We start from the raw sequence: 8,313 nt of genomic DNA, 5'->3' as shown, positions 1-8,313 counted from the left end.
ATGTCAAATACGACAATCGCCATAAAATAAAAAGATAGGGCTTTTTCTCCAGGTTGCTTTTTTTCGTGTTCATTTCATTTGGCGGAAAAACTGGACCTAAAATATTCTAGTAGCTCAATACGATGAAAAAAATCATGGGCCATTCCAGTCTGTGAAGGCGGATGATGACCGAAGCTCTTTAACACACGACCGACACAGTGGTGACACAGAATTTTGTACGAAAGTACGCGCACATTTGTTGTTCCGATCGGTGGTCATCGTAGCGATAGGTACGCACAAGCATTCTCGTATCATCTCTGTTATTAGATGCGTCCTTTCCCGTAAGACAATGAATGACTCCTACACCGCGGCCTCCCAATAATGGTGATAAAAGAGAAATGAAATTCTGCGCTTGAATGATGAGCGGCAACGTAGGCAGCTGCGGACGAAGACGACGATGCTCGAGCCATTGCTGATGATGACAGTTGGCGATAATGATAATGCTAGTTTCCTCCCGACAATGAATTGCTCTTACCCCCTTAAGCATCGGCTCATACCCCCGTAAAGACGGCCTCCCCACTACGGCGAGAGAAAAGTGAAATTCTGCACTGCAGAACGATCCACTTCTCGTTTTTAACGAAATTACTAAACATTACCAACTTGGTAGGATAATTTATCCTCTTCCTCATCCGAAGCTCATTATAGGTCCGACAGCTACTCTGATAACGCTCCAGACGGGATCTTTTCAGTCAGGGCGATTCCTCAGTAGGATATACTCGGATGTGGACCCTAGTTTTCACGACAGCACTGAAACCTTTTGCTCTGTGGCTCTCATGCTGTGGCGATCTCCCGCGTTGCCTAACGACCTTCTCTCCAGCGAAGCGGAATGGGAGCAGGCCATCAGAAACACGGTACTCCGAAAACAAGCCCAGTCTATCCAGAGGGCCCAGGAGAGGGCGGAGTGTCACGGCGTTCTGTCCTCTATGTCGGCGTGGTCAGAGACTACAACGGCCTCCCGTAAGGAGGTGCTCACAGTGGCTCCTCAGCATCAAATAAAGTTCGTTGTCTCTCTGTCTGCGTGTACTGGAATGATCAGCGGCAACGGGGCCAGCTGTGGAAGCAGAGGACGACGTCGAACGCGTGAGCAGTGGCACGACAGCGTTGGCGTGGTTTCGCCGACGGGCGCGAACGAGCTAGTTCGAGGGTTGTTCGCAGACGACGGACATGCCCTTGTCATGTACAGTTTGGCTGTAAAATATCCCGCAGGTTTCGGTCGGTCTACGGCATACCGTTATACTTCAAAAACTTAGGCAGTATTCTTGCGAAGCGCAATCTAGTTCCGGATGTAGCGCTCAGATTATCGCTGGATATGAGACTGCTGTGCTGCTGCGCTGCGGCTACGATCGATGCGGAATGCGTGAATTTAGCAGCACTTTAGCACGAGAGCGAACGCTTAACATCTCTTCCCTTTTTTTACCGCTGACAGTCCGCTCAGAGGCAACAGGCTCTTTTATCTTCACTATGTGCGTGGTGCCTTGGAACTTTCATACGCCGGGATAACGTTGGACGTGCCTGACCTGGCACGTGTTATGCAACGACCATATGGAGTAGAGCGCCCCATCTATCGCGTCAGCTTCGAAAGCACCAAGCAAGCCATCGGTCGCTGCAGTTTGGCAGCAGTGTAACACGAGAGCACATACTACAGCTATCTGCTCCCGTTTTTACGTGTGCAGCGTTGTTATATATATTTCGCTACTTTCTTGCTCTGCTTGCATGGCTGCAGAAGGTGCTTATTGCGTACTTTGTGTTTTGATTCTGTTTTTTTCTTTGTTGAAATTGGATTTCTATCTTATTGCGTCATGTTGAAACAAGTACGTGATACTGCGACAGAAATGAAAGGTCTGCGCCGAAAATTACGACTACGCCGGAGAACAATCAAATATAGTTTCAGTGGTGTAAAAGTGCTGAAAAATCGAAACCCAGCAAATTATAAGGAAAACAAATAATTCAGAGTGGACAAGGACAAGCTAACACGCAATATTGATAATATTAAGCAGTACCAACGCTGGAATAACTTAGAAATAAAGAACATTCCCCTTGACGTTGACCCGCTGACCATGAGAATAAATAGCTTGAATTATTCATGAAAAAATGGCAAGATTCTACAAGGACATATGACGGCGCATGCTTACTGCCCGCCACGATGAGGAAAACATAATTGTCAAGTTTGTTCAAAGGAGGAAAAGAAACGCCATGCTTCCAAAGGCAAAAAGAAAAGAAGTTCGGGTGGAATTTAGTGCTCTAGGTTTTGAGCCTTGTACTCCAGTCTACTTCAACGAACACATGATGAGGTTCGGAAATTAACGGCTTTGGGCCGCCATTCGAAAAAAAAGGAAACAGGTTCGTTGGGAGATTGCCGCGACTTCAGAAACGAAATCTCCCTTCGAAAGAACGAAAGAGAAGAAGTTTTGAGAGTACCTACAATGAAAGACCTTCTCCTTTTCAAATAACGTTAGTATAGTGGGTGCACTTCAACAAAATATTTATTTTGACATTGAGTTTTTAAGTGCAGCGCCATATGACATGGAAAAGCAGCCTTCAGATTCCCCCCTGAATAGCTATAGACCGCGAAATACGTAGGAACGGTAGGAATAATTACTTAGTATTGCAATGTTCTCTCTCCTTCTTTTCCTTTAATTCCCAATAAAAATTTAAAAAAAAATATATTTTAGTTTTTCCGTGCGAAAATCACGATGTGATTATGAGGCAAGCCTTAGTGGGGGACTCCAAAATTTGGACCCCCTGTGGTTCTTTAACGTGCATCTAACTCAAAGTACACTTACATTTCGCCACCATCCTAATGTGGCCGCCGTTGCCGGGTTTCTCATTCCATCATTCCATCAGCCTCGAGTTATGATCATCGACCGTGGGCGCCAGCCAGTTCACCGCAGATGTTGTGGAAGAACAACTACGTTTGTGTGCGTCTACCTTCCGACATTCGACACGAAACCATCCGTCTCGCTTCAGGTTGCGCACCTCAGCAAGGAAGCGTAATCTGTGCATAAAGCTTTTGGCACACTGTAACGGCCCTTTAGTGATGCTCGACCACCTCAGCAAGGTGAACTATACCTTGGCGCGCGTCACCGTCAACGGCCGACGTTCCACCCGGACTCGAGTGATGCATTTCGCTAGTCTCAAGCCATGCAAAGAGCGCGAGGCCACCTGACTCGCCCAGCGGGCTTCGTATTTGACAGGAGCAATGTCAAGGCGCGTTCGTATATGCAAAGGCTAAAGGCCAAGCTACAAATAAGCCTGCCGGCGCATGATAGCTTGTGCCCGCGTGCCTTACGTTGGCAGCGCCTCGCGAGTAATGCCTGTTTGAACCTACAAGACGCTCGCCAGTGTGCGGCCACTTGGCTCACATTTTCGCCCTGCTAGACATCGTTTCGTATTCTTTTGAGGCAGCCAGACCACCGATATGTGTCTGGAGAAGATGGGCAGTTTTAGAATAGCGTTCGTTCCCCTACGTACATTAAACGCAAGAACTTGTGCGGAATGCTTTTGTGTGCGTTCTTTCAGGACTTTAGTTTAACGTAAGGCAACGCAAGGGCAAGGCAGCTTAACTGAGAGTGATGTCGTAATCTAATTTTGTTCACAGAGAAAATGGGGCAACCGTGGAATCTTCTACTTCCAGATCTAATGACTGACCTTGATGCAACACGCAGGCGGTGAGAAGCTCCCCTTATGAAAATGGACCATGAGTTTCTGTAGACTACGTTTTGTGTTCCTAATGTGACATCAGACATTCATAAGAAATGCATCGTCTAATGTTTTTTGGCATCACGAGTACATCAGAGACTCAAATGACAATGCACCTTATGATTTCTGATGAGAAGAGTATACAGCTTTTTTATGCTATTTGTAATGTCAAAGCACATCATATATGGATGTGTACGATGCCAAGTCGTGAAAAATTCTTTGTAATGCGATAGCAATAAATGGCTCATGTGGCCGAAAATCCCGCATTGTCGGTTTGAGCACACGATGTACAAAGAGGTTACAAACTCTCAACCTTTAATGGGAGTCGAACCCACTACTTATTGTGGCAATTAAAGCTACAAACACACGACCTTTGGTGTTGATTAAGGCGCAGTTAAGACAGTTATTTAGGATATAGCTAATAATGCACTCGAGCCCACGACCCTTAGTGGAAGTCGAACCCTTGACCTTTGGTGGTAATGAAGGCGATGTTAATTTAAGGAGCAGTTAATTATTATATAGTTAATTAAGGCACTCGAACCCACGCCCTTTGCTGTTAATGAAGGCACAGTTAGAATAGTTACTTAAGGCACCTGAACCCACGAACTTTGTAAATGAAGCTGATGCTAATTAAGACACAGTTAATTAAGGTATAGTAATTAAGTCACTCGAACCCACCACCTTGGGTTGCAACGGAACTCACTACCTTTGTTGTTAATGAAGGTGATGTTATTTAAGGTACTGTTAATTAACATATAATCAATTAAGACACTCGCACCCACGACCTTTGTTGTTAAATGTAATGTAATTAAGGCACATTTAATTAATATATTGTTAAAGCACGTGAACCCATGCTCTTGTGTGGGAGTCGTGCCCACGAACTTTGGTGTTAATGAAGGCGGTAATAATTAATGCACAATTAATTAAGATATACTTGAAACACTCGGACCCATGACTATAGGTGGGAGTCGTACATATGACCACTGGTGTTAATGAAGACGATGTTAATTAAGGTACCGTTAATTAGTATATGGTTAATTAAGGCACTCGGAACCTTGGCCTTTTGTGGGAGTGGTTCAGATGCATCGTTAAGGGCAGTCTAAGAGAGAAAAACGAAGAAAATGATATTACACAGCGGGAGCGCCGAGTACTCTGGAAACGATTCCGATTTATCAGGGCTAGGCACAAAAGAGAGACGTCATTTTTTTCTTTTTAAAGGGCACTGTGAGTTTGTGTTACCCCCTTATCACATTTGGTAAACAGTGCAAATATATAGCGTATGCCTTGTTTTCCGTAGTTTGATTTCTCGGCTGTGTTACTTGTCTTTAAGTGGCAACCGACAATTGTGCAGATTGACATCATCATGACAAGGACAACTGCGCGTAAGCGGCAGGGTCTCTTTGCTGGAACGCAGTATAGTACTTGGTTGCAAGCACATCGCACGCCAGCGCACATTCCTGGCACATACCACATAGGACAAATGCACGCTGCCGAGACATGTGGGTTTTTCGAGGAATTTTCGTGGCTCGCACGATCAACACAGAAGGCACGGACGACAGGAGTGCAACCCGCGCACATTAAACACACTAACACGAAAGCAAGATACGGAGGACAGAGGTATAAGCTGCGCCACATAAGCAGATTTGATGCTGTCTGTCTCACGCTGTTACAACGGGTACTGAAAAATCGCACACTGCATGTGTCCCTCGGAGATCGCGTCAACGATGTCTGAGGCTATACAGTTGATGTTAACGACAGCAGGAAGTTATTTAAAATGAGCAAGGGCAGGAACGAAATACGTAATTCACGGGCTTTAAGAGGGGTAACCGAAGTGCAAATCGTTCGAATAGCGCCACAGCGACGGTTTCTATAGGGATAACATTTTCTGATCTCGAAGGCCATGCTTTTGCTGGCTGCAGATAGCATAAGCGACTCAAAGTTGAAAATGCGCCATAGAATTTCTTTCTATGCTAGGCCATAGCTTTCAATATGGACTTCTTTGTGGTTCTGTTTGTCTTGCAACAGCTATGCGCAATTAGGCAGCCGCACAAGTCCTCAGATGACGCTGGCCGAGGCATTGGCTGGCCCCGTGCGACCTGTTGGTGGCGCCACCCACCGCCCCGTTTTAAAAGGGACGCTCATAGCATCCATCCAATTAGCCTGCCGTTCCGCTTACGGCTCGGTCGGGTGTGCGAGCTGCAAGGAGGCGCTTGTTTGATCGTGTGTTTTGTGTTTGCTGTAATGACATGTGACTTATTTCGCGTGCGCATATGTGCCACAGACAGCTTGTGTCTCGCTGCAAACACGCCGTATGAGTGGCGCGCCAGCCAAATGTGGACCAACGATGTTCGTGCCGCGGCGTGCGTTCCCTTTGTCTCTGGTTGTCGTGCAAAGTTGGGTGGACGTCGCAAAGAAATAATGCGTATTGTTAGCGTGCCACTGCTCGTCCACTATGCACCGGCATGTATGCTTTTCGGCCGTGTCGCACCATTGAAAGGGGCAGTAACCATGCTTGCTAACTACACACGTGTTGTGCATGCTTCTCGTGTGGGCATAGAGTGCCTTGCGAACGTAGGAAAGAAAGCTCTCACGACAGCAGTGAAACCTATGCCGATACTTGCTGAGTGTCAGAGTTTAGTTGTGCAAATTTATTGCCATAATTCGGAATTGAAAATCTTGATAAGATGAGAAAGATTACGTTCAGAAATAATCGCGTTGATTGGGCGCGCTTGTGCGTCAGCTCCTGCTTTTCTGTTGAAGTCGCATAATAACAGCTGATCTGCCTCTTCACAGATTCTTACTGCAATGACGGTTCCTCGCTTATAAATGATCCGACGTTGTAAATAACCTCTGCTTACAAGGTTTTCGGTTTACGAGTAGTATTAGGGATAAAAATCTAAGCAATCACAGCGTGCTGCTGGTACAGGTTTGTTTTCAAGAGATGGTGCCATAACTTTGACGTAACTAAACGTTGCAGGGGAAAGTTGCTTAAAGTCATGATAGAAAATCTAGAATGGTTATGTAAAGAAACATTCATGTGATGTGCTGCTGCTGCTGCGTGCGTGTACGAAAGTTTGCTTTGTTGAAGGGGTCCCTGTTGTCGTGACATTCACCTGTGGCTTCGACTTTGTGCTCTGTTGCTACCCTGCACCAGTGCAGGCATTGTTTTCGTGACTGTTTTACATGCTCCTTGCATGTGTTCACGATGTGACAGTCCTATTGTGCCACAGATATAAGTTAACGCATAATTCTCTTTTTAGTGGTGAAGCCGTGACCCCCTACAGTGTCCACATAACCCGTGGCCATGGCTGCAGCAGCACGGCGTGTAATCTGGATGGACATGTCCAGTATGCATTGAGTGTACGTGTTCACAAAAGTACGATCTCGCTATTATTAGTGGATAAGCTTATCGACATATTACTTAACGCAGCTTGCTAAATAGGCTAAATATTTACACAACTTTATTCCACTTGCTGCTTATTTATGTTTGTGGACATTAGGCACACATTATCCTGTTCAGTAAATACTGCAAACGATACGTCCTGACGTTTAGTATTTTTCTCGCATCAATCGCTTGGCTACAAGTTCAATTTTATTTTCGCTTATTACACAGTATATATTATTTTTATTTTTGTTTTATTTGTATGGAACTGTTTCCTATGTTGTAGTATATATTTCCATATTTTCCGTTCTGCTTTTGCTACACATATGCACTTTTTGTCCATGTAAAAATTTTAAGTGTAGTGTGCCATGTCACCGGTTTAAGCACGCAGTGTGCATACCATTGCTTAAAATTGATATTTACAATTATTTCTGTCTTGTTCTCAGAATAACTGCCACTGGCAAATACACATTTGATGAGCTCGAATTTCTTGAAATGAAATAGGAAGGCCAGTATTCATTATACTGCAGTTACTTATATAGTGGTGTGTTTTCTGGCAAGCTTGCTGTATTTTCTCTCACTTCATATTCTTTGCAAGCTGCCCCCCTTCATGCTAGTAGGTATTGTAGCAGTTATGAGTGTGTCTACTGCAGCAATGTCGTAGCTAGTTTGCACACACTACAGGGTGCCAACAGATACCCGTGACTGTTCTTGTGCCTTTCTGACAGTAGGCATGACAGTAGGCTTGAAATGTACGAGAACTATTCCTGTAGCTGATGCAAATATTATATAACAACTGGCACTAGGATGTCTCAAGGATACATTAGATTACCCGTACACGAGCACTCCTATGCTAATTTCCATCCCAAGTAATCAGACAGTAAGAAGATTTTCCAATTCACGCTAGCAGTCCACAGACTGGTTCACATGTAGTTCACAACATGTACACACGCCACAGCTCATCGACGTTGCACGTCGGTACAGCCAAGAGCGATTTCTGCTTACTGTAGTTTCTTCCGCACCCATAGGCCACACATTGGTTCCTCAGCAACTTTGTGTGAACCGACATGATATAAATTTTTCGCGGAACTAGCTATAACATCTCCAGATCGTTCTGCAGCAAGTGATACAGCGTGTATTTCTGTGGTTGATTGCCAAGTTCTGTTAATTTTCTGACCTTTCTACCATGCAGA

The sequence above is a fragment of the Dermacentor variabilis genome, chromosome 11 (genome assembly GCF_050947875.1).
Source record: "Dermacentor variabilis isolate Ectoservices chromosome 11, ASM5094787v1, whole genome shotgun sequence".
NCBI lineage: Eukaryota > Metazoa > Arthropoda > Arachnida > Ixodida > Ixodidae > Dermacentor > Dermacentor variabilis.
This window is presented reverse-complemented; position numbering follows the sequence as displayed.